This window comes from Lissotriton helveticus, chromosome 4_1 (assembly GCF_964261635.1).
Source record: "Lissotriton helveticus chromosome 4_1, aLisHel1.1, whole genome shotgun sequence".
NCBI lineage: Eukaryota > Metazoa > Chordata > Amphibia > Caudata > Salamandridae > Lissotriton > Lissotriton helveticus.
In genome coordinates, this window is record NC_136063.1 from 1,876,120,922 (window position 1) to 1,876,144,695 (window position 23,774).

A 23,774-nucleotide genomic window follows, 5' to 3' on the forward strand; every position below is an offset into this window, starting at 1 on the left:
AGACACACTTTCTATGTTTGTTCTATCAGTGCTACATTTCTCTAACACAGAATTTAACAAACTGCAAAATCTTTGATCAGAATTGACCACAATCTCTTCTTTTACATTTTGTAGAGAAAACAAAACATTAACCACTACATTAGCATAGCAGTTGACACCAGAACTGTTTTCAAATTGAAAACCAACAACATCTTCAACAGAATCCTTTTTGTTTCTGCTTATAATTTCAGGTTCATCGACTTTTCGTCTTTTTGCTACAACCTCCCCAGTATTGGTCACATTTCTTCCTTTCCGGCCTACCACACGTTTCTCAAACAAAGGATACTGAGGCAAATGTGGCGCATACTCTCTTCTCAACCTATTGTATTCCTTAACACAATCTAGATCCGCACAAATGTTTGTGACATCACACTCAATCAAGTACAATCCCGATAAAGTCCTAACTCGTGACAATGCCACATATGCCATACCCTCCTTGAACACAGAACTGCCAATATTCACCAATGCACAGTCTACACTTAAACCTTGCGATTTATGGATTGTCACCGCATATGCCAAGCAAACAGGAAACTGCTTACGACGAACATATAAGTCTTTTACAAGCAAAAATCTAGCAGAACAACGAGCAATTAGCTGTACTTCCTCAATGCCATCAAATTTAATTTTTAAAAATTCAATTCCATCTCTATTTCTGTATTTCACAAAATCAACAACATTACCCATTGATCCATTTACCAGACCTCTTTCAACATGTAAATTCCTTCTTAAAATTATACGGCAGTTCAAGCACACATTCAGAGTCTTCTCAAAACCCGCAGTTTTAGATATACTCTTCTCTAATGAATCCAATTTTGTTTTCAGATTCTCAGACAAAATAATTGTTGATCCCATATGCTCTACTCTGTCAATAGCTTCCAATTTCACAATCTCTTGCTTTTCTAAATGCAACATTTTGTTGTTGAATTTGGCACATTCTGCAAGAGTTGGCATCAAACATATTCCAGATTTTTTCTCAGTAACTTTCTGAAAAATATTCTCAGGCACAACATCTTCGTCTGGATATAAATTTGTCAGTAATCGTGCATGTAAAGCTTCTTTCCCATGCTCGGTCACTTTTCCAATTCTAACATCTTGTAGAATAGTCTTGTAAACTTCATCCTTTGCCTGACGCATATTTTCATGCAGTTCAGCATAATTGAAGTTTAACCATATATTGACGTTGCCAATACTCCCTAAGCACTTCCTGGTATCTTCATGCGTGAGCATTTTGAACACAGGTTGCCCTTTCACTGGTGTCAGCTGCAGAAGATCTCCGAAAACAATGATGTGTTTGCCACCAAATAACACATCATACTCTGTTTTGAGAACTTCTTGCATTCTCAAATGCACAAAGGCAAGCATGACATTGGAAACCATGCTTACTTCGTCAATGATAAGAAGTTTCATTTTCCTCAAGACTCTTGAAACTTCAAAACAAGCATCTCCAGATAGCTTGTGATATTCTAATTTGTTGTCATGCTCCACTGGCAGCATCAGTAAACGATGTAAAGTAATCCCTTTAATGTTATGTGCTGCCAGTCCAGTTGGAGCGGTGACAACACAAGACAGCGATGACTCTGTCCTTTCCTGCAAATAACATGAAATTGCTTTAATAAGGAAACTTTTTCCAGTTCCCGCTTCTCCACTCACGTACAGTCGGACAGGCTTCAACGACGTACATGAGCACTCTTTCTTGTCATGACTTAATCCATGATCAATTTGCATGGTAAGTTCGTCATATATTTTCCTCTGCTCAACGTTGAGTTGTCTTTCCAACTCTTCTAAGTTAACCGCATCCTCCTGAGCATGTGCCATGGCTCTTTCCACTTCATTCATAGCAGTGGCAGCTTCATTTTCGATAAGAGGTCCTCCTAGTGGATCCTGACTCAATGAAGCAGAACTCTGACTGTCCTGAGAACTGTCTCTGGCAATCTCGGCTGCAATCGTTGCTTCCTGCTCAATTTCCACATTCAACATTTCTACATATTTGGGAAAAGCAGGACATTCTATGGTCTCCTTGGCAGCATTGAATGAGTCTTCGTAACAAAGGAAATCTCCAAGCAGTTCCTCTTCTGCACGCCAAGGCTTAAAAAGTTGCAAAAGTGCTAAATAGAAAAACTCCTTTTTTGCAGGAGATTCGCCACTCAATTTTCGATGGTTTATCAAGTGGCATTTTCTTTGCTTGACCAGACATCCCTCACTTCCTATTACAGCATACACTCCTTTCTCAGTATCTTCTTTGATGTTCCTCTTGAATATGTAATTTTGCAGAACCTCATACAGACAAACATTCTCGAGGTGACTGCTTCGATTTGGATAATATGTATCCAACATGTTGCTCTTCAAAATGTCGGTACTGTTTGGCTCCTTTTCCGCCAAATACTCAATTTCCCGCACAGGTTTCAGAACTCGATTACGCGTTGCAGCAAGACCAACACTCGCCCAAACGATACTCCTGGACTTGGCATAGAGACTTGCTGAAGACAACCGGTCAGAACATTCGTAAGCTCCGATTTCTCGATGCGACAACATCTTCAGACTGAAACTGTACAACTTCTTGCTGAGGCTCTTTTCATGGGAAATGTCCTCCCACATATCCTTCAATTCTGTCTTCTCTTTTTTGGTGATGTAAGATGTCACATACCGAGCCACAGCCATACAGTTATCAGCCACAAACTGTATATCCATGTTAGCATTCCACATGGACAAAATCACCGGGTTGTAGTCGTTGATGTACTTAGACTCTTCGTTCCTCTTCAAATTGTATGTGTTTTTAGGTGATTTCTTCATCACATTATGTCGCAGCGAAGACATCAAACTGTTCACTCTTCCTTTAGAAATCACCGATCGTGGAAAGCCGAAACGACATTTGGTGTAGAACTTGTCTTTGTTCCGGAATTTACGACGACAGTACTTTCCACATCGATGCCTTTGGAAACGTAGAACTTTTTCTCTTAGGCTTTTTTTCTCCTTTGCGTTTGGAACAGCACACGTAGAATACTGTTCTATGAAACTCATCACTGAGTCGTCTGAATCCGTTCCAAATTTAGGTGCATCCTTGATCCACAGCAACATATGTATATGAGGAGCACCTCTTGCTTGGTACTCCTTCCTCCAGAAGAAATCCAACACCTCTCCAAGAGGTGGATTCTTCTTATTCATGATGAAAGACATCATACCTTCAAATCTATGATTGAAGTACCTACATACATTGACTGGATCCAAAGAGCACAGTTCTCCGGGTGTCTTGAATTCGATGTTTTCTACGTTAGCATTTGCCTCTCGTAGAAATTCAAGTAAGTCTTCCCAGCCATACTCAGCACAGCTCAAAGTGAGGAACCATGTGGGAGTTCCTAAGTTCCTCAGCATACATTTTAAATCACCATGACGACGGTACCAGTACTCATTAGTACCACGCTGACACGCCATGAGATTAATCAGGTGAGAATCCAAAATACTGTCTTGGACATTGACTTTATCCATAAAGTCACTTGCCGAGATGTTTTGCATGTGTATACCACTTTTCAAGATGTGGTTCACTGCATATGACAGTCCAGACAGATCGCTTTCAAACAGGAGATGAAACAAATAAGGAATGCATTGTCGAAACCTAGGATCTCCTGCATACAATCGCAAAGTCCGGTATTCAGAAGCAGGAATTTGATGAGGTCGCTCATCATATCTTCCTCCCTGACCTGTTGGAAAAAGCTGTGGGAAACACCGAGCTTCCAAACTTTCCTCCCAAACACTAATGGGACTCCCTTTCGCTTGTTTCATTTGAAACAACTCAATAGCATTCCCCATGACTTCCTTGGAATGCAAAGGATGAACACTATAATGTTCATATATTTCTTCACTAGTACAGGGTTCTACTTTCTCAATTTGACCAGCACACAAATCGCTATCCTCTTCCTCACTTACTTCCTCTTCTGCAACATATACATTTTTATAGTATTTATTATATTTTTTCAAATACAATGTTGCCCTTTTGACTTTCCTAACATCTACTAAATCTTGCCATATTTTCTTATTCTTTGTCGGAACCCCATTAACTAAGATAACAAGAGGTTCCTCTTCCACTTTTTCTACTCCAATTGTGTTAATGTTTTTCTTCAAATCTAGAGGCAAATAAACAACTCTTCCCTTTAATCCTCTCTGTAAATCTGATGGAGGCAATTTCCCTGTCTTTGGCTCCATTCTTACAATAGCCTGAAAGGGATGGATACTTTGAATCAAAATAGATTCATAAGTATTTAAATCCTTCAATTCAGAAGGAATCTCAACCAATTCCAGATTATTATGAACTGCTCTAGCAGGCATCTGGTTTTGATTTAATTTGTTACAACAATAAGTACACACACGTTGATCCAATCCCAAATCAAAACAATTTTCTACCATCAAGTATGTTGTAAAATCCTTCCATTCACTATTATTTTCCCTTTCACTTTTTCCATATAAATCCACTAACTTAGTCTGATTCTTATAATAAGTGCGTCGACAACACACACAAGTGAAATTTGGCCTCTCACTTGATTTCACCTCAAACGTCGCAATTTCCCTCTGGAAATTATCTGTACTGGAAACCTGTACACTATCTTCCACATTACTCTCTTCTTCTTGGTCAATTTCAACATTCTCCTCTTTACTTCCAAAGTAACAAAACTCAATTTCTTCACATATATTCTTCACATCTATTTCAGAACCATGCAAAAGAGCAGCGCATAATTGTTTAAGCATAATTGCTGGACTCTTAGCATAATACAACATTCTAACTAATTTCCTCACTTTATTATGATGCACTGCTAGCATCCTGAAATGATGAAAAACGCTCTGGCATACTCTCCTGGAAAGACAAGCCAGTGAATGACCATGCAAACCTATCACTTCTCTCACTCTGCAAGGATCTAATTCTTGCAACAACTTCATTTTCTGCTTCAAACTTTTCTTACTAAATGACCGTATAAAATCACAAAGCAAATTGATGGAATCCTGTCGTACACTGCAAATACTACTACACTTCCAGGTGTACACAGGACCCTTAGGACGTCTCCCTAAAACCTCATTACCTAACACCTCTTCTATCTCTGTTCTCACAAGTTATTCTTTTTCAACTGGACAACCATCTTTCACTTCATAAGCTCGACCACTGGTGTCAACTGCATGCACCAAATCATTATCCTGGAAATAACTCTCCTCATTAAAAAATGCCTCAGAGCTTGAACTATGCATCCATTGTCCAGAAAAAACTTCACAAAAATTACTACGATTAACTATTCTCTTCCATCTACTATTTCTTTTGAAATCATAAATTACCTTGTTTAGCTTCCTAATTCTATTGATTGTCAAAATAAATAACTTACGTTTAATTTCAAATGCCTGATCAATAACTTTCTCAACTATTTTTTTTCTCTTATAAAAAACCACTTTCTGCTGACCTTTCTTAATATTTTTTAACAAATTCCCAATTATCCTGTTGCGGAACATTCGTTTACGAATATCCCTAAACTGTTGTTTCCTTCTACTTTCATGCATAGAGTTATCTCTTACTCTAGCAGTAACATTTCTCATTGGCCTTTCCTTACCATTTGAATTCTTTCTCCTTTTCTGGACTGAAACATTTTCTGTAGTAATATTTTTTTTACTACACATATTTCTTATGACTGTTTTTCGACTCTTACCCGGTGCTTTCTTGGTGACTTGACAAATCTTTTTGTTAGAGGACTGCTGCATTATTCCATGGTCCTGCTGTCTTTGACGTTTTGCAGCCTTTCTTACTCTTTCTTTGCTAGGCATCCTAAAATCTTGAAATAATCTGCAGTTGAATCTGTGGTAAAATATAATAAAAAATGTTATTAACCACTATTACCCAACAGTAAATTAATAACAGTCATCAAAAACTTAACACACTACTTAAGTATATAATATACTGAAGCCTATCTCCAATTTTTCACTGAACAGGACTCATCTCTTCTTAACCTTGGATAAACCTCACCTACTCTGTGTCCCCTGCACATAATTATATGTAAAGGGGCAGATTTATATTAACTAGCACATCCCCAGGGATGCACCAGTTAACGTGCACCGCTGCTCTGCCACCCACGGTGTGCCGCATTTACAATCAGATAGGACAAAGCTACATCAAAACCCTGCGCCTGCTTGAAGCAGGCATAGATCTTGACGCAGGTAGGCTGAAAGCTAAAGCAACAACTAAGTGTCGTGTGCAGAAGTTACAAAAAAGGAAAAATGGCGTTTAAACCAGTAATGAGACCATGCTAACGTAATACAGAGTAAAAATATCCAGGATCTACATCAGTTTGGGGTTCACGAACCTGGCAGGTACAAGGCACTGAGGCTTTCCACCGTGCATGTCTCATCCCAAAACATATGTTGTTTGTGAATGAAACAATTTCCCAGACCAAATGCTTTGGATTGGCTACTTCTAAAAAATTAAACACCCCTACTATCCCGGAGTTAGAGGAATATGATGGTTGGAGTAATTTTACTCGTTGTCTATTAAAGATTTACAGGCCCTACTCCGTAATTCTTCCTTTAACATTTCCAGTATAAATCCAAAAGGTTGACTGCTTTGGCAACGTGCCTTATCCACGGTTTAATAACGCTGCCTTTTGCTTTATATAAGTTTTCAAATTGTATGAAATATATACCAATAGGTCGTTATTAACCTTTAGGTAGTGGTTTTCTTCATGAAGTCTGGTCGCTTCCATACACATACAGATTTTCAAAGATGATCAAGAACTTTATCTGAATGGAGAGGAATGCACTGAGACGCCAGATCATTCACTAATGTGTAGGCACATACAGTTACACGGTTCATGCAACAAACACCGACCAAATATGGCTTGCGTGTTGCAAGGCACACCAGTTCCTGCTATCATCCCCACGTTCAAGTTCTTGGAAAATGGTAGTTATTTGATGCTCAATAATGAAGATTGTTCTGGGTTAATTAAAAGTATTCATTTTATCGTAACAGTAAATGAACGGGTTATTTGCTGCAGAAATGTTCTATTTCCTCCCACACATGAACATAGGGAGTTTTCAATCTGGCCACAAATACCAACCTTGGGAGCACATTTCAACGGCATGGCAAGAATAAGAGCTATTTTGTCTCAGAGAGAGGTGGCCTTGAGTTCGGCCCGTGAAACTTTCGTGCTTCACACAGCGAACACCCGTACAGAGGTGCAGACCCTTTTAAATACAGATTCGCCTTTCCATTTCAGCAAGATGGTTCGGACTATCTCTAACGCGTCCTCCACAAAGGGCGCACTTTTTTAAAGTTGTTACCAGTGGTCTCGTGACTTCATTTGAGAAAATCTTTGGAGTCATCCCTGCTTTCTTACATTCTATTTTTTCCACTCTGCTTCGTGGATTCCCATTTTTACTTGCATTACCAGCGGACGCTCTTGTGCTTTTTTACATTTTTAAATATGGATGTCCCTCCTGTGCAAGCTCCCGCCCTGCAGCTGCTGACACTGTTCCGCAATCGCATGCTAGAATATTATGGCACAATGCCGTTGGCGATATTAAGCACGGCATATGGATTATCTTTTCTATGCTGATGTGATTCCTTCAAATCTAAGACACTAAAGTATCGGCACGCCCTAAACCAACACAAAGAGACCTTCTTAGCAAATAATATATTATGTGTATTAGGGAGGGTGAGATATAAGCAGCCGCGGGCCGTGGAGGGAGTTACGGTGGGGCAGGGATGCGCGGAGGGGGAGGGGCAGGGTGGAGCCCTCTCCACCCTGCCCCTCCCCCTCCCCGCCTCCCTGCCCCACCGTAACTCCCTCCACGGCCCGCGGCTGCTTATAAGTGTTGCTAACTCTTATTCATTTACAGCATGTTAACATACTGTCACCATTCGCTTTTTATGTACTATTGACTATGCTGGTAATTTTGCTACTGATAATATGTGTACTTGTATAATCTAAGATACTACGCCTGAGAAGACGGCATTAGTAAATAAACATTTCAAATACACATGTGTTCTTCTTAACTCCATGTTCTCGTTTCTAAGAAATATATAACGACCGACTGTTCATGAGTTCCACGTATCCTGAGGTACTATAAGTTCATATTCTGGATTGTCTAAACATTGAGAGTTTGTTATATCCAATGTGACACTGTACCTAGCTTGCTAAGGGGTTTTGATTACTAAGGTGAGTTTTGGGACACCCTAATTCGCCGAGGTTCCAATCCTCTGTCCACAGTTCTGTGTCAGAACAGAAACCCTGCGACAGGGGCACCCCTCAACCTTACTGGAGCTTCATCACACTTGCGATACAACTCCAGCAATGCGCCAACTTTACGGCACAAATACGTCACGCATCTGTGCTGTTTTTGCCCCATGATGCGCCGCATTGTAAATGCAGCACACCATGGGTGTCGGAACAGCGGCACAGAATGACTAACACATCCCTGGTGATGCGCCAGTCATCATAAATCTATCCCTATGCTTCTTATCTTGTTAGAGATAAACCGCCATATGTATCATCAAAGTTTTTTGCATTTCCTAAATAGCGAACTTTAAGGAATAAATAGCGATTCTTTACCATTCCTAGTTTGCGATGACCTATTTGCTAATTACAAATTACCCATTCATTTCCATGCAGCAGGAGGCCCATAGGAATGAAGGTGCAATTTGCGATTAGCAATTACCTCATCGCAAATTACGAATTTTTCCGACGGTGCAGGGGTGTCTCAAGAACACCCTGCTGCACCCCTGAAAAAGAAATTTGGGGTCATATGGCGCACATAAATTTTGAAAACATTCCTTTACCTCAAAAACGATTTTCAACTCATAATTTGAAAACACTGCACATGGGGAAATGACTTAAAATGTCCTTAAGACACATAAAAGCATTTTTTGATTGCCTTTGCAGCATGTTTCAGTCACCTTTAACATGCCTATGTAACGGAAACATTCAAAATCTAAATTTGCCATGCACAGGTTTGGAGCATATTTACAAGCAATTTGCTCCACAGACAAACTTCTTACATTGAAATGGGAAAAATAACATCAGAGACTCTCAATTACCTTATAAAGAAGCAGACACCATTATGTCCTTCTCATCAATATTAAAACCATTGCTTTTTCTCAAAAACGATTTAAAAGTCATGATTTGAAAACACTCCACAGCTCCTATGCACATAAAAGCCCTGTCAGTACTAATACTTCACATTTTCTCCAATTACAATTTCTCAAAGAAACAAAATCTATTTGTGAAACACTTGAGACAAAGCAACATTTGAAAAACACAACTTTCTTCATAATTTTCTCCTTAAAGCACACTATTTTCTATCTAAATTAAAGAAATCTTTTCTCACCTTAGCAAATACTTTGAGTTTCAAAACAGTCTCAGAAACACACCAATTTGTCTTCAGCAGAGCAAAAGGTATGCACTCCAGAGTCTGCAGCTATCAAAAGCACAGAAATGCTGTAATTCCTCACACATATCTCTCATGTCACCCAATCAAAACTCTTCCCTCACTTTTTTTCAAAGCAAAACCCTTCCCCCCTCTGCCCCCTCTCTGCTTTTTCTGCATAGCAACCACCTCTTGCAAGACCTCTCACACAACAATGTTGCAATTGAACTCTGAACTCTCAGTGCACCTGCATATCCAGAGCATTCTTTCATTTAATGATTTTTTCTTCGCCACTCAAAATACATCTTTCAACGAACTCATCCATGCACACTAACTTTCTGTTTTCAGCAATCAAAATCCACCAATCACTCTTACTGCTTCATTAACACAGAAACTCCTCAGTTTTTTTCATTTTACACTCTCATTTTTTCAACTGCCATTTCATTGCCACACTTCATCTGACTGCAGCAGAACCTTCTCTCACCATGTTTTCTGTCTGGATTGTTGGACATAGTTACATCTATTGGGCTCAAAGGTACGCTGAAAACAGGAATTTACCTAACCTCAATTTACAAGATGTGGAAATTAAGTGGTTTGGCCACAGAGGATTAAAATGTCACCAATTGATACCATTGGTGAAAACCTTTATGCATTTGCCAAAACCTGACCTGTTAATTGTGCACTGTGGAGGTAATGATTTGGGCACTTTGACTGGGGTAGGTCTGGAAATGCTTTTAAAGGACACCTTTGAGCAATTGATGGCACTTTTTCCTCAGACTGCCTTGGTATATTCAAATATATGCCAAAGACAGAAATGGAGGTGGTCGAACCAATTTTGTCCACAAATTGAGAAATCGAGGAAGCATGTAAACAAATCTGTTTCAGCTTACATGAGAGACCATGGAATGGGCTCCCTGTACAACAATAACTTGCGTTACTACATGCAAGATATCTACAGAGGAGATGGAGTTCACTTCTCAGATGAGGGCAACAGAGTTTTCACTCTGAATTTAAGACTGTGCATTGGTACCTACTTATAAGTACCTAAATGTACCATAAACCCAAAAGCTCTTCTCAGAGCTACCCTACATCTGATCACTCACAATTATTATTTTACTCTAACTTTTTTCACTAATTTTCAAGAAAGTACGCTCCCCAGAACGCTTCCCGGTTTGCGAACCCGGGCGCACTCCACGCAAAAAAACTAAAAAAACGGTATATTTTTTTTTGCCCTGCGAGACCCTTTCAAAGCCTCCACATCAAACCTAGGGGGTCAGGGACGATCTACTATGCCCCCTTATGGTCATTTGCCCCTTCGCTTTGGCCTCCTCTTGTCTCTCGATCCGACCGAGAGACAAGATGGCGGCCGCTACGGACTGTTTGGAATGTTTACAGACGCCGAAAAACCAATCAGCTTCGCAAACCTCCGTAACGCGAAAAGTACGCGAAGCGGAGCGCTGTTACAGATATATATCTTTTTTTGAACGTTAATTTCTCAAAATCCACTGGAGCACATATATTGAGACCTAGCAAAGGCACATCGGGCTACCAGTCCCTACAATTTTGCCAAGTTTCGTGCAAATCCATTCAGCCGTTCGATTATTATTACTTTATTTTTTTTTGCCCCGCGGGGCCCTTTTAACACCTCCACATCAAACGTAGGGGGTCAGCGAGGATCTACTATTCCCCCTTATGGTCATTTGCCCCTTCGCTTTTGCCTCCTCTTGTCTCTCGATCCTACCGAGAGACAAGATGGCGGCCGCTACGGACTGTTTGGAATGTTGACAGACGCCGGAGAACCAATCAGCTTCGCTTCACGAAGCTCCGTTGCGCGAAAAGTACGCGTCCTGGGACGCTGCCCGGTCCGCTGTTACAGATATATATCTTTTTTTAAACGTTAATTTCTCAAAATCCACTGGAGCACATATATTGAGACCTACAAAAGGCACATCGGGCTACCAGTCCCTACAATTTTGCCAAGTTTCGTGCAAATCCATTCAGCCGTTCGGGCTAAAAGTGAGGCCAACCGCCCTATGGAAATTAACATGGGAAAAATGCGTTTTGGGACCCCCCTTTTTTCTCGGCCCCCCCTTGACGAACCCCCCCAAAATTTTCAGGGGCTGCTCAGAAACAGAATGTGCCATTTTCCTGAAAATTTCAGCCAATTCCGTCCACAAACGCCAAAGTTATTAGACATAGAATTTTCAAAAATCCATAGAGAAAAAATCCTAACTATATATACCTACTGGCGACCGCTGCATAGCCAAAACTAGTTGGACTGAAGGAAGCGCTGTGCTGAATCCACCAATTAAAAGCTTCATGTCTCTCGAAGTGGGCCTCTTGTGTGTGTGTTCACGGAGAGTGGAATTTGGCGGGCTGCTCCGTGCCGGTCTTTGAAGAGGCCGCCCTGCAGGGTTGGTGGCTCCCTATATGGAGGTTTCTTTTTGGAGAGGTGTTGGATTTCTTCTGGAGAAAGGAGTACCAAGCAAGAGGTGCTCCTCACATACATATGCTGTTGTGGGATGCACCTACATTTGGAACGGATCCAGAAGACTCCGTGATGAGTTTCATACAACAGTATTCTACGTGTGCTGTTCCAAACGCAAAGGAGAAGAAAAGCCTAAGAGAAAAAGTTCTACGTTTCCAAAGCCATCGTTGTGGAAAGTACTGTCGTCGTAAATTCCGAAACAATTCCGAAACAAGGACAAGTTCTACACTAAATGTCGTTTCGGGTTTCCACGACCGGTGATTTCTAAAGGAAGAGTAAACAGTTTGATGTCTTCGCTGCGACATAATGTGATGAAGAAATCACCGAAAAACACATACAATTTGAAGAGGAACGAAGAGTCCAAGTACATCAACGACTACAACCCAGTGATTTTGTCCATGTGGAATGCTAACATGGATATACAGTTTGTGGCTGATAACTGTATGGCTGTGGCTCGGTATGTGACATCTTACATCACCAAAAAAGAGAAGACAGAATTGAAGGATATGTGGGAGGACATTTCCCATGAAAAGAGCCTCAGTAAGAAGTTGTACAGTTTCAGTCTGAAGATGTTGTCGCATCGAGAAATCGGAGCTTACGAATGTTCTGACCGGTTGTCTTCAGCAAGTCTCTATGCCAAATCTAGGAGTATCGTTTGGGCGAGTCTTGGTCTTGCTGCAACGCGTAATCGAGTTCTGAAACCTGTGCGGGAAATTGAGTATTTGGCGGAAAAGGAGCCAAACAGTACCGACATTTTGAAGAGCAACATGTTGGATACATATTATCCAAATCGAAGCAGTCACCTCGAGAATGTTTGTCTGTATGAGGTTCTTCAAAATTACATATTCAAGAGGAACATCAAAGAAGATACTGAGAAAGGAGTGTATGCTGTAATTGGAAGTGAGGGATGTCTGGTCAAGCAAAGAAAATGCCACTTGGTAAACCATCGAAAATTGAGTGGCGAATCTCCTGAAAAAAAGAAGTTTTTCTATTTAGCACTTTTGCAACTTTTCAAGCCTTGGCGTGCAGAAGAGGAACTGCTTGGAGATTTCCTCTGTTACGAAGACTCTTTCACTTCCGCCAAGCAGACCATAGAATGTCCTGCTTTTCCCAAATATGTAGAAATGTTGAATGCGGAAATCGAGCAGGAAGCAACGATTGCAGCCGAGATTGCCAGAGACAGTTCTCAGGACAGTCAGAGTTCTGCTTCATTGAGTCAGGATCCACTAGGAGGACCTGTTATCGAAAATGAAGCTGCCACTGCCATGAATGAAGTGGAAAGAGCCATGGCACATGCTCAGGAGGATGCGGTTAACTTAGAAGACTTGGAAAGACAACTCAACGTTGAGCAGAAGAAAATATATGACAAAGTTACCATGCAAATTGATCATGGATTAAGTCATGAGAAGAAAGAGTGCTCGTGTACGTCGTTGAAGCCTGTCCGACTGTACGTGAGTGGAGAAGCGGGAACTGGAAAAAGTTTCCTCATTAAAGCAATTTCATGTTATTTGCAGGAAAGGACTGAGTCATCGCTGTCTTGTGTTGTCACCGCTCCAACTGGACTGGCAGCACATAACATTAAAGGGATTACTTTACATCATTTACTGATGCTGCCAGTGGAGCATGACAACAAATTACAATATCACAAGCTATCTGGAGATGCTTGTTGTGAAGTTTCAAGAATCTTGAGGAAAATGAAACTTCTTATCATTGACGAAGTAAGCATGGTTTCCAATGTCATGCTTGCCTTTGTACATTTGAGAATGCAAGAAGTTCTCAAAACAGAGTATGATGTGTTATTTGGTGGCAAACACATCATTGTTTTCGGAGATCTTCTGCAGCTGACACCAGTGAAAGGGCAACCTGTGTTCAAAATGCTCACGCATGAAGATACCAGGAAGTGCCTAGGGAGCATTGGCAACGTCAATATATGGTTAAACTTCAATTATGCTGAACTGCATGAAAATATGCGTCAGGCGAAGGATGAAGTTTACAAGAATATTCTACAAGATGTTAGAATTGGAAAAGTGACCGAGCATGGGAAAGAAGCTTTACATGCACGATTACTGTCAAATTTATATCCAGAACAAGATGTTGTGCCTGAGAATATTTTTCAGAAAATTACTGAGAAGAAATCTGGAATATGTTTGATGCCAACTCTTGCAGAATGTGCCATCTTCAACAACAAAATGTTGCATTTAGAAAAGCAAGAGATTGTGAAACTGGAAGCTATTGACAGAGTAGAGCATATGGGATCAACAATTATTTTGTCTGAGAATTTGAAATCCAAATTGGATTCATTAGAGAAGACTATATCTAAAACTGCAGGTTTTGAAAAGACTCTGAATGTGTGCTTAAACTGCCGTATAATTTTAAGAAGGAATTTACATGTTGAAAGAGGTCTGGTAAATGGATCAATGGGTAATGTTGTTGATTTTGTGAAATACAGAAATAGAGATGGAATTGAATTTTTAAAAATTAAATTTGATGTCATTGAGGAAGTACAGCTAATTGGTCGTTGTTCTGCTAGATTTTTGCTTGTAAAAGACTTATATGTTCGCCGTAAGCAGTTTCCTGTTTGCTTGGCATATGCGGTGACAATCCATAAATCGCAAGGTTTAAGTGTAGACAGTGCATTGGTGAATATTGGCAGTTCTGTGTTCAAGGAGGGTATGGCATATGTGGCATTGTCAAGAGTTAGAACTTTATCGGGATTGTACTTGATTGAGTGTGATGTCACAAACATTTGTGCGGATCTAGATTGTGTTAAGGAATACAATAGGTTGAGAAGAGAGTATGCGCCACATTTGCCTCAATATCCTTTGTTTGAGAAACGTGTGGTAGGCCGGAAACGAAGAAATGTGACCAATACTAGGGAGGTTGTAGCAAAAAGACGAAAAGTCGTTGAACCTGAAATTATAAGCAGAAAGAAAAAGGATTCTGTTGAAGATGTTGTTGGTTTTCAATTTGAAAACAGTTCTGGTGTCAACTGCTATGCTAATGCAGTGGTTAATGTTTTGTTTTCTCTAGAAAATGTAAAAGAAGAGATTGTGGTCAATTCTGATCAAAGATTTTGCAGTTTGTTAAATACTGTGTTAGAGAAATGTAGCACTGATAGAACAAAAATAGAAAGTGTGTCTGAAATTTGAAATCTGTTAGACAGATGTTCAGGCCAAACACAATTCTCTCAAAATATTCAGCAAGATTGTCAGGAGTTTTTAATGTATATGCTTGATGTATTGCATGCTGAAGGTGTAGATGTAGATCACCTGTTTGGACTTTCTTATCAATGGCAGCATGACTGCGAGAACTGTAGGGTATCAAGTACTACTAGTGTAGACTCAGAACGATTTATATATTTAACTTTGCCAGACAGTAAATCAGTCTCCTTTAATAAGCTAGTAAAAGCAGCTGATCACAACATGGAGTGTAGCCAATGTAAATCTGAATTGATGTCAACATTATTTATACGAACATATGGCCAGTATGTCATTTTAATGTTCCAACGATGTAGGCCTGATGGAACAAAATTGACAACTTTAATAAAAAATATTGTGGCTTCACAGTTGTCAATATCAGGAAGGACTTTTGTAACTGTAGCAATTATATATCATGACGGTCCTTCAATAACATCAGGACATTACACAGCTTATTTAAAGTCTAGAAATGGCTGGTCATTCTGCAACGATTCTGTTTTAATTTTCAAAACAAAATTGCCGTATGACCTTAAAAATTCTTACCTGGTGTTTTTAAAACCAAAATTTTAGGGAAAGAATCTCGGGATGTGCTCTGAGGAATTTCAAGAAGTTCTAATGGCTCCTACACGATTTGGCCTTGAGGATAAGTGTAGTACAGAGACATAACTTCTTACCATAACACTGGACGTCCTGGAAAAATAACTGCACTTCGAATGAGTTCAGAAAAACTATTTCTTTTTATAAGCTAATTCAAGCAGCCAATCAAAACATGGAGTAGAGGGAATGTAAGTCTGCAATGCTGTCTACTGTTTTATATTGCTTTGTGATTAAAAGTGATGTAGAGAATTAAATAATTGTAGTAGTCATAGAGGTAGTGTAAGTCTGCTTCATAGTAAGCAGTATCAGTGTCATAGGTAATGTAGAACATGAGTGAGCAAGAAGGGTAAGATATTAGTAGTCCAGGATTGTGAAAATGATCTTCAACATTTTAATTCTGAAAGTTGCGGAAATACAACATGACGGGATTGGCTTACAAGAATTCCAAGAGTTATAAATGGCTCTGACATGATTTGGCCTTGTGGAAACGTGTGGTAGAGAGCGAGAAGTCATTTATTGTATGTAACATATTTTTCAAAACGATGGAGGTTTTCTTTCAGAAAGTGGCGGGCTGAAAGTAATAACAGCACAACAGAGTGTAAGCTGTTCATAGGACATCCTTCGACGTCATGGAAAGTAAGTTAACTTTAAGGAGTTCTGAATTCTGATTTGTTATGTTGTATGGGTTTTTTAAACACAATCATTTTGATTGTGTTTTTTTTTCCCCGCTGTTATATGATGAATACCTTCAAGTCACTGTTTTTAGTGAAATTTGATACATTCTGAGAACAGCAAAAATAAACCATTTAACATGTATAATTAATTCTGTACTGTTTGCATTTATGATGTACATGTAGAACTGTGTAGGAGGCATGGAGAAGGTGAGGCTTCTGTAAGTGTCAAAGTTGTTGCATACAATGCTCATATTCTACGTAGTCTTTCATATGATAGACTACATTTCCACAATGAGATACCTAAGCAAAGGAAACACAGGTGATATGATTGTGGAATGAGCAAAAAAAATTGCACGTTTTTCAATTATATTACCTGTGTTTCCTAACATTACACATCACATTGTGTAGATGAGGTTTAGGCCTGTTCCTGGAGACAGAGGAGGTCTGACATTTGTTCAAGAGTGCAGTGGACATGACTCACTTCGTTGGTAGGCCTGCACATGTATTATCTCCTCTGTATTCTTCAACAAACCTACATTTCATCTGCAACTCTGAGTAGGACTTACCTGAAACAAATCTGTGGATAGGTTACACCTTATCGGCATCTTGAAACAATCATTTAAAATGTTAGGGTCAGATTTATGATGGCCGTGCGCCTCTTTTGCTCCGCTGTGGGTCACTTTTGTGTAAAAGATGCACCATGTTGCAAGATAGGTTTCAGTTCATCTCCAGCAAGATACCATCAGTTTAAAATGTTTATAATTAGCACTGTGTAGGGGGCATGCAGAAGCTGAAGCTTTTGTAAGTGTCAAAGTTGTTGCATGCAGTGCTGCACTTCTGGGTACTGTTTCATATGCTGGACTACATCTGCACTATGAGATACCTAAGCAAAGGCAACACAGGTGATGTGATTGTGAAATGAGGAAAAGAAACTCCACATTTTTCAATTACATCACCTGTGTTTCCTAAGTTTACGAATGACATTGTGCAGATGAAGTTTAGGTCTGTCCACGGACATAGAAGAGGTCTGGCCTTTGTTCAAGAGTGAAGTGGACATGACTTACTTCATTGGTAGGCCTTCACATGTATTATCTCCTCTGTATTCTTCAACAAGCATAAATTTGATATGCAATCCTGAGTAGGCCTCACCTTAAACAAACCTCTGGAGAGGCCACACCTTATCGTCATCCTGAATCAATCATTTCAAATGTTAGGGACAGATTTATGATAGGTGTATGCCTCTTTTGCGCCACTGTGCGTCACTTTTGTGATGCAGCGGCGGTGCAAAAGATTTGCTATGAGGCGACAAAATTACAAATTGATGCATCTAGGCAGATGTGTCATGCTGTAAAAAACCCGTGCCACATGAAACCGATGCAGCAGTGATGCAAAAGATGCACCATGTTGCAAGACAGGCCTGACTTCATCTCCAACAAGATAAGAAGCTAAGTCTTCTGTAAATGTCAAAATTGTTGTATATACTGCTCAACTTCTATGTACTCTTTGATATGCTAGACTCCATCTGCACTATGAGATACCTAACCAAAGGCAACACAGGTGATGTGATTGTGAAATGAGGAAAAGAAACTCCACATTTTTCAATTACATCACCTGTGTTTCCTAAGTTTATGAATGACATTGTGCAGATGAAGTTTAGGTCTGTCCACGGACACAGAAGAGGTCTGGCCTTTGTTCAAGAGTGAAGTGGACATGACTTACTTCATTGGTAGGCCTTCACATGTATTATGTCCTCTGTTCTCTTCAACAACTCGAAATTTCATTTGGAACCCTGAGTAAGCCTCACCTCAAACAAACCTCTGGATAGGACACATCTTATTGGCATCCTGAAACAATCATTTAAAATGTTAGTGTCTTACGACACTTTTGTGAGACAAAAGCAGTGCAAAAGATGCACCAAGTTTTAAGATAGGCCTCACTTCATCTGCATCAAGATACTGTTAGTTTAAAATGTATATCTTTAGGACTGTGTAGGGGGCCTGGAGAAGCAGAAGCTTCTGTAAGTGTCAAAGTTGTTGAAAAACTGTTTGTCCTTCAATCTTTTCCCTTGTCTTTTCTAATTTTTAAATACATGTTTTAATATTTTTTAAATGTTTGTTCTCTCTTCCACAGATTGAAAGTATAAAAATAAAAATTGAGTAAGTTAACGACAATTATAAGGTAAATGTTTTGTACTCTTTTCGTTACATTTCTATCACATTCACCTACTATTAGTTCCACAGCTTCATTTCTTTAACCCTCAGTTTCCTGCCTTTGCTACTTTCCTCATTCATTTCTCTATTACCTACTTACTCAACTCCTTCCACTCTTTTTCTCAGTCCCTCTCTTCTCATAGTTCCTCACTCTTGTTCACTCACTCCGTCTCTATTACTCTTAGTGTCTTTGACTGATCACTCTTTCACTACTTGTTCATAATGCTTTCTCTGTGTAGTTGAAGCACACTAAGGGGCATATTATGAACACAGCCAATACAATTATTGCTGTTTTTATTGGCAGAAAACTGCTGCAAAAGTGGTTTTAGCTGCAGTTTTCTGCTGCAAAAGCGGCTTTAGCGACACATTTCTGCCGATAAAAGCTGCAAAACTTTTATTGGCTATGTTGATGATATGGCTCTATGTTATTTACATTTCTTTGCTGTTTCAATTAATCTTTTTCTGTTATTTTTTCTTTTCTGTTTTCTGTTTTTTCTCTCTGTTATTCCACATGTTTTAATCTTATTTTGAACATTCACTCACATTCTCCAAGAAACCCTTCTTTGTTATTGTTCTACTCTCTTTTTTTTCTTTCACTTCCTTATCTATTTTGTTTTTCACAATTATACCCTCTTCCATCTTTTCTTCGGTAAATAGATCTATTAAACAGTATCTCTGGTTTACTCCCTATAGCTGTCTTTCTTTTAACATTACTCTCTGTTTACTTCCCTTATACTTACTCTTCTTTTTTTTTTTTTTTTTTTTTTTTTGGTTCGCTCCCGGTTCGCGGAAGCGAACGGGGAAGCGAACCAAAAGAAATAGAGCTTGCCAGAGTGCTAAACATTCTAGCAATTTTTTTTGAAAGGGGAGGTAGTTCTGAAAAGAACTTTTTTTTTAATGTTTTTGTTGTTTTATATTTTTTTTTATTTTTCTGAACATTTTTTGTTTTTTTTGTATTTTTTGAACAGTTTTATGTTTTTTTTTTATTTTGATGGAGGGGAAACAACAAAAAACAGGCATTGGAAAGGGCTCAACAGGAGCAAAAAAAAAAAATTACTGTCTGTGGCGTTTAGGGCAATTGTGATTTTCATAAGCTAGGTTGATTAAGGTAATGCTCATATAGCCACATGACAGTAATGCACCGCAATACAAACAGGTAAACTTCATATGGACAAAGTTGTCCTGAATGTTTGGCACGGTTTCCCGTGCCTCTGCTCCTGTCAAAGATATCTGTGATGATGACCTGGCCACATGAGTTGGTGGGTTGTCCTGCAGGTCACGCATCTCTGCCCGGCTGTAGTTTAATGGATGCCACCTGCTCATATGACGATGCATGGTGTAGTTACCGAAGCTATACTTTTTTAAGGTGCCTCTAGATAACTTCTCTTTACATATGAGGCAGGTGACATATCTAGCATTAACTTTCTTCTGCCCTTCAGGGATTGAAAAAAACTGCCAAATAAAACTGGTTTTTCCGATGAGAAACCCGGGGCTGCTCTTGTAAAAACTGTGGTCCTTCTGTCTCCTCTTCCTCTTGATCATCCTCTTCCTCCTCTGTGTTGCTGATGAACTGGGGAGGTGGTCCTCTCTTCCCATGAGGAGGTGGTGGTGGTGGTGGGGGTCCACCAGCTGAAGCTCCCAATGAAGCCATTGCTCAAATATCAAAAAAGGTCTTCCTCTCACAAAGATGAAAGTCAGAGTGAGGAAAGAAGGAGGGGTTTTCATCATTTGGGAAAAACAATAGTTCTAAACCAATGAAAAGTGTTATTTTTAGGTCACCTGACCTAGCCTTACATCATTATGAAACCAAAAGTGAAATGAACCAATGAAAAGTTTTATTAACAAGTCACATGACCTGTTACGCTTATGTTACGCGCTGTGGAACGCGCCCCGGATCGCTTCCGGGTCGCTGCGCTTCGCGCCTCGGTTCGCGCTCCGGAGCACTTCCGGGTGCGCTAACGCGGCGCGTCATAGGTTATAGACCATATATAGTTAGGAATTAGCATTTAAAAAACCTTATTTTACTCACACAAAACCATTGAAATTCCATATATAGTTAGTTGTACTAACTATATATCGCGCACCCGCAATCCACTGCTGATCATGTCACATATTACATCATTCATGACATGGTCAGTGACATCACTGATGACATCACTGATGACATCTCAAATAAGCATGGGCGTAAAATCCGTTCCGCTCGCGGATTTTGCGGATTTTCGGTAAATTCGCAATCCGCGAACTCTCGCGAACTTACCAAAAATTCGTAAATCCGTGCGAAGCGGATTTTTTTGCTTGGTCGCACTTGCCAACTAGAATACTATACAATTTCGCGGGAGTAAACACTTGCGAAAACGTAGATGCGGCGGGCAGCGACAATCTCGCAATTGCGAGATTGCAAAATTTGCAATTTCGCACAAGAAATCCACCAGCAGGCAGCATAAACCTTGAAAATTATGATTTTTATCAGAATAACTCCTCAGGTTGACATTTGCCTGCACTTTTTTTTTGCAAGGAGTCCATTTTGGGGGGGGGGTGGGAGGAAGGAAGTGCCCCACAGTCTCCAACTTCCTGTTCCTGTCCAGCAGGCTCCTCTCAGTGCTTTCTTCATGTGCTGGTCACTTTGATTTGGATCTTGACCTGGAAGCACTCAGCAGGTGCAAAAGTTCAATCTTATCATTAGTAACCATTCCCTGTAGTGCCTGGAAGGATTACTTTTTGTGGATGCTGCTGGATATTTGGATTTTTGCAAAACTGAAAGCACTCAGCAGGTGCAAAAGTTCAATCTTATCATTAGTAACCATTCCCTGTAGTGCTTCCTGAGGGGCCCCTTCAGAGTTCAGTTGCCTACTTGCAACTACTCTATGACCCTGCTCTAACCCTCACAGCAGGCTCAGAAAAAGCAATTACAGATAAGGAAGCAGGTTCCAGCCAGGAAGTTCAAATTCAGAAACACATTAATCAGACCCTAATTCATTTATGTCAGTTGAGGCAGGGCAGGTGTGCTTTTCCACCCATAATCTACAGTGATGAACTAGAGGGTGGCATGGGTGAGCCAGAGGGTGGCATGGGTGAGCCAGAGGGTGGCAGTGGTGAAACAGAGGGTGGCAGTGGGGAAACAGAGGGTGCTGTGATGAACCAGATGTAGAAACAACATGTTCGCGACCGTTGCTACCCGAAATGTAAGTTCGCGTTTGCTAACTGGTACAAAATCCTCGCGAACTGGCAGAAATCCTTGCGAACACAAAAAAAATTTAAAAATCCGCAAATTCGCGGATTTTGCGGATTGCGAATCCGTAAATACGCAATTTCGCGGATTGCCAATTCGCAAAATCCGCCCATGCTTAATCTCAAATGACATCACTGATGACATCACTGATGACATCTCAAATGACATCACTGATGACATCACTGATGACATCTCAAATGACATCACTGATGACATCACTGATGACATCACTGATGTCATCTCAAATGACATCACTAATGACATCACTGATGACATCACTGATGACATCTCAAATGACATCTCAAATGACATCACTGATGACATCTCATTTGACATTACTGATCACATCACTGATGACATCATTCATGTGATATTATGATGAACCTCTTCAGACTCTTATATAACCTTAGATACACTCAGTATAAACATACACTCACAGACTGTCACTCATCCATGGAGTTACTCACACACCTACTCAGTCATGCAAAGAATCAATCACACCTCCATTTCCTCAACTATACAGTTATACACACCTTACTTATTCAAACATATACTAAAACATATTTACTCACTTATACAATCCTGGATACAAGTTCACAATGATCCATACAGCCACTCACACATTCACTGGCTCTTATGCACAGTTATTTATATATGTCAACTCTCACATGTACTGTATTTTACATATGTACTTACTTTGACATGTAGCACTGAGATATCCATTCACTCACCAATACACTCATGCACACAGTCAACCGCCCATACAGCTGTTTCCACATGCACTTTTGAACCCATACATCTAGTGAATCAACTGCTCACACATCTATGCACAGAGTCAAACACCTCCCAGCCACCCACACACACACTCAGTCTCCCATACAAATGCTTGGGCAACCAATCAATAACCCATATAGTTAATCATATAGCTACTGATCAACACATGCAGCAGTTTACAGAACAACAGACATAATGATGCACAAATTAAGACAGTTTAGTCACTAACCCATGCACTCAGTGAGACACATTTAATCAGTCACTCATACAGTCAGTCATGCCCCTACTAAATCCTTCATCCAGACACTTATACATCCACTCATTCTTCACTATGTAAGACATATTTTAACTTTACAGAAACATACAGTCACTGGATGTTGTCATCAGTGATGTCATCAGTGATGTCATTTGAGATGTCATCAGTGATGTCATCAGTGATGTCATTTGAGATGTCATCAGTGATGTCATCAGTGATGTCACTGACCATGTCATGAATGATGTAATATGTGACATGATCAGCAGTGGATTGCGGGTGCGCGATATATAGTTAGTACAACTAACTATATATGGAATTTCAATGGTTTTGTGTGAGTAAAATAAGGTTTTTTAAATGCTAATTCCTAACTATATATGGTCTATAACCTATGGTTTTTTCAGTGAATTTTCAAGGTTTTGTAAATGCTAATTCCTAACTATATATGGTCTATAACCTATGGTTTTTTTCAGTGAATATATATATATATATATATATATATATATATATATATATATTGATATATATTCACTGAAAAAACCATAGGTTTCACACCAGTTATAGTTAGGAATTAGCATTAAAAAAAACGATTAAATTCACTGAAAAAACCATAGGTTTTACACCAGTTATAGTTAGCTGGAAGTTTTACTCGCATAAAACCATTGAAATTCCCACGTTATAGTTAGTTGGACTCACTATAACTTGCGCGTGCAATGCACTGCTGATGACGTCACATATTACATCACTCATGACATGGTCACTGATATCACTCATGACATCACTGATGACACCATCCAGTGAATGTGTGTCTTTCTGAAAAATAAATATTAGTGAGTAATGTTTAAATATTTAAATATATGTATTAGTGTTTCACTTTGTGTATAAGTGGCTGCATAGGTTGGTGAGTAGCTACATGTGTATGTATA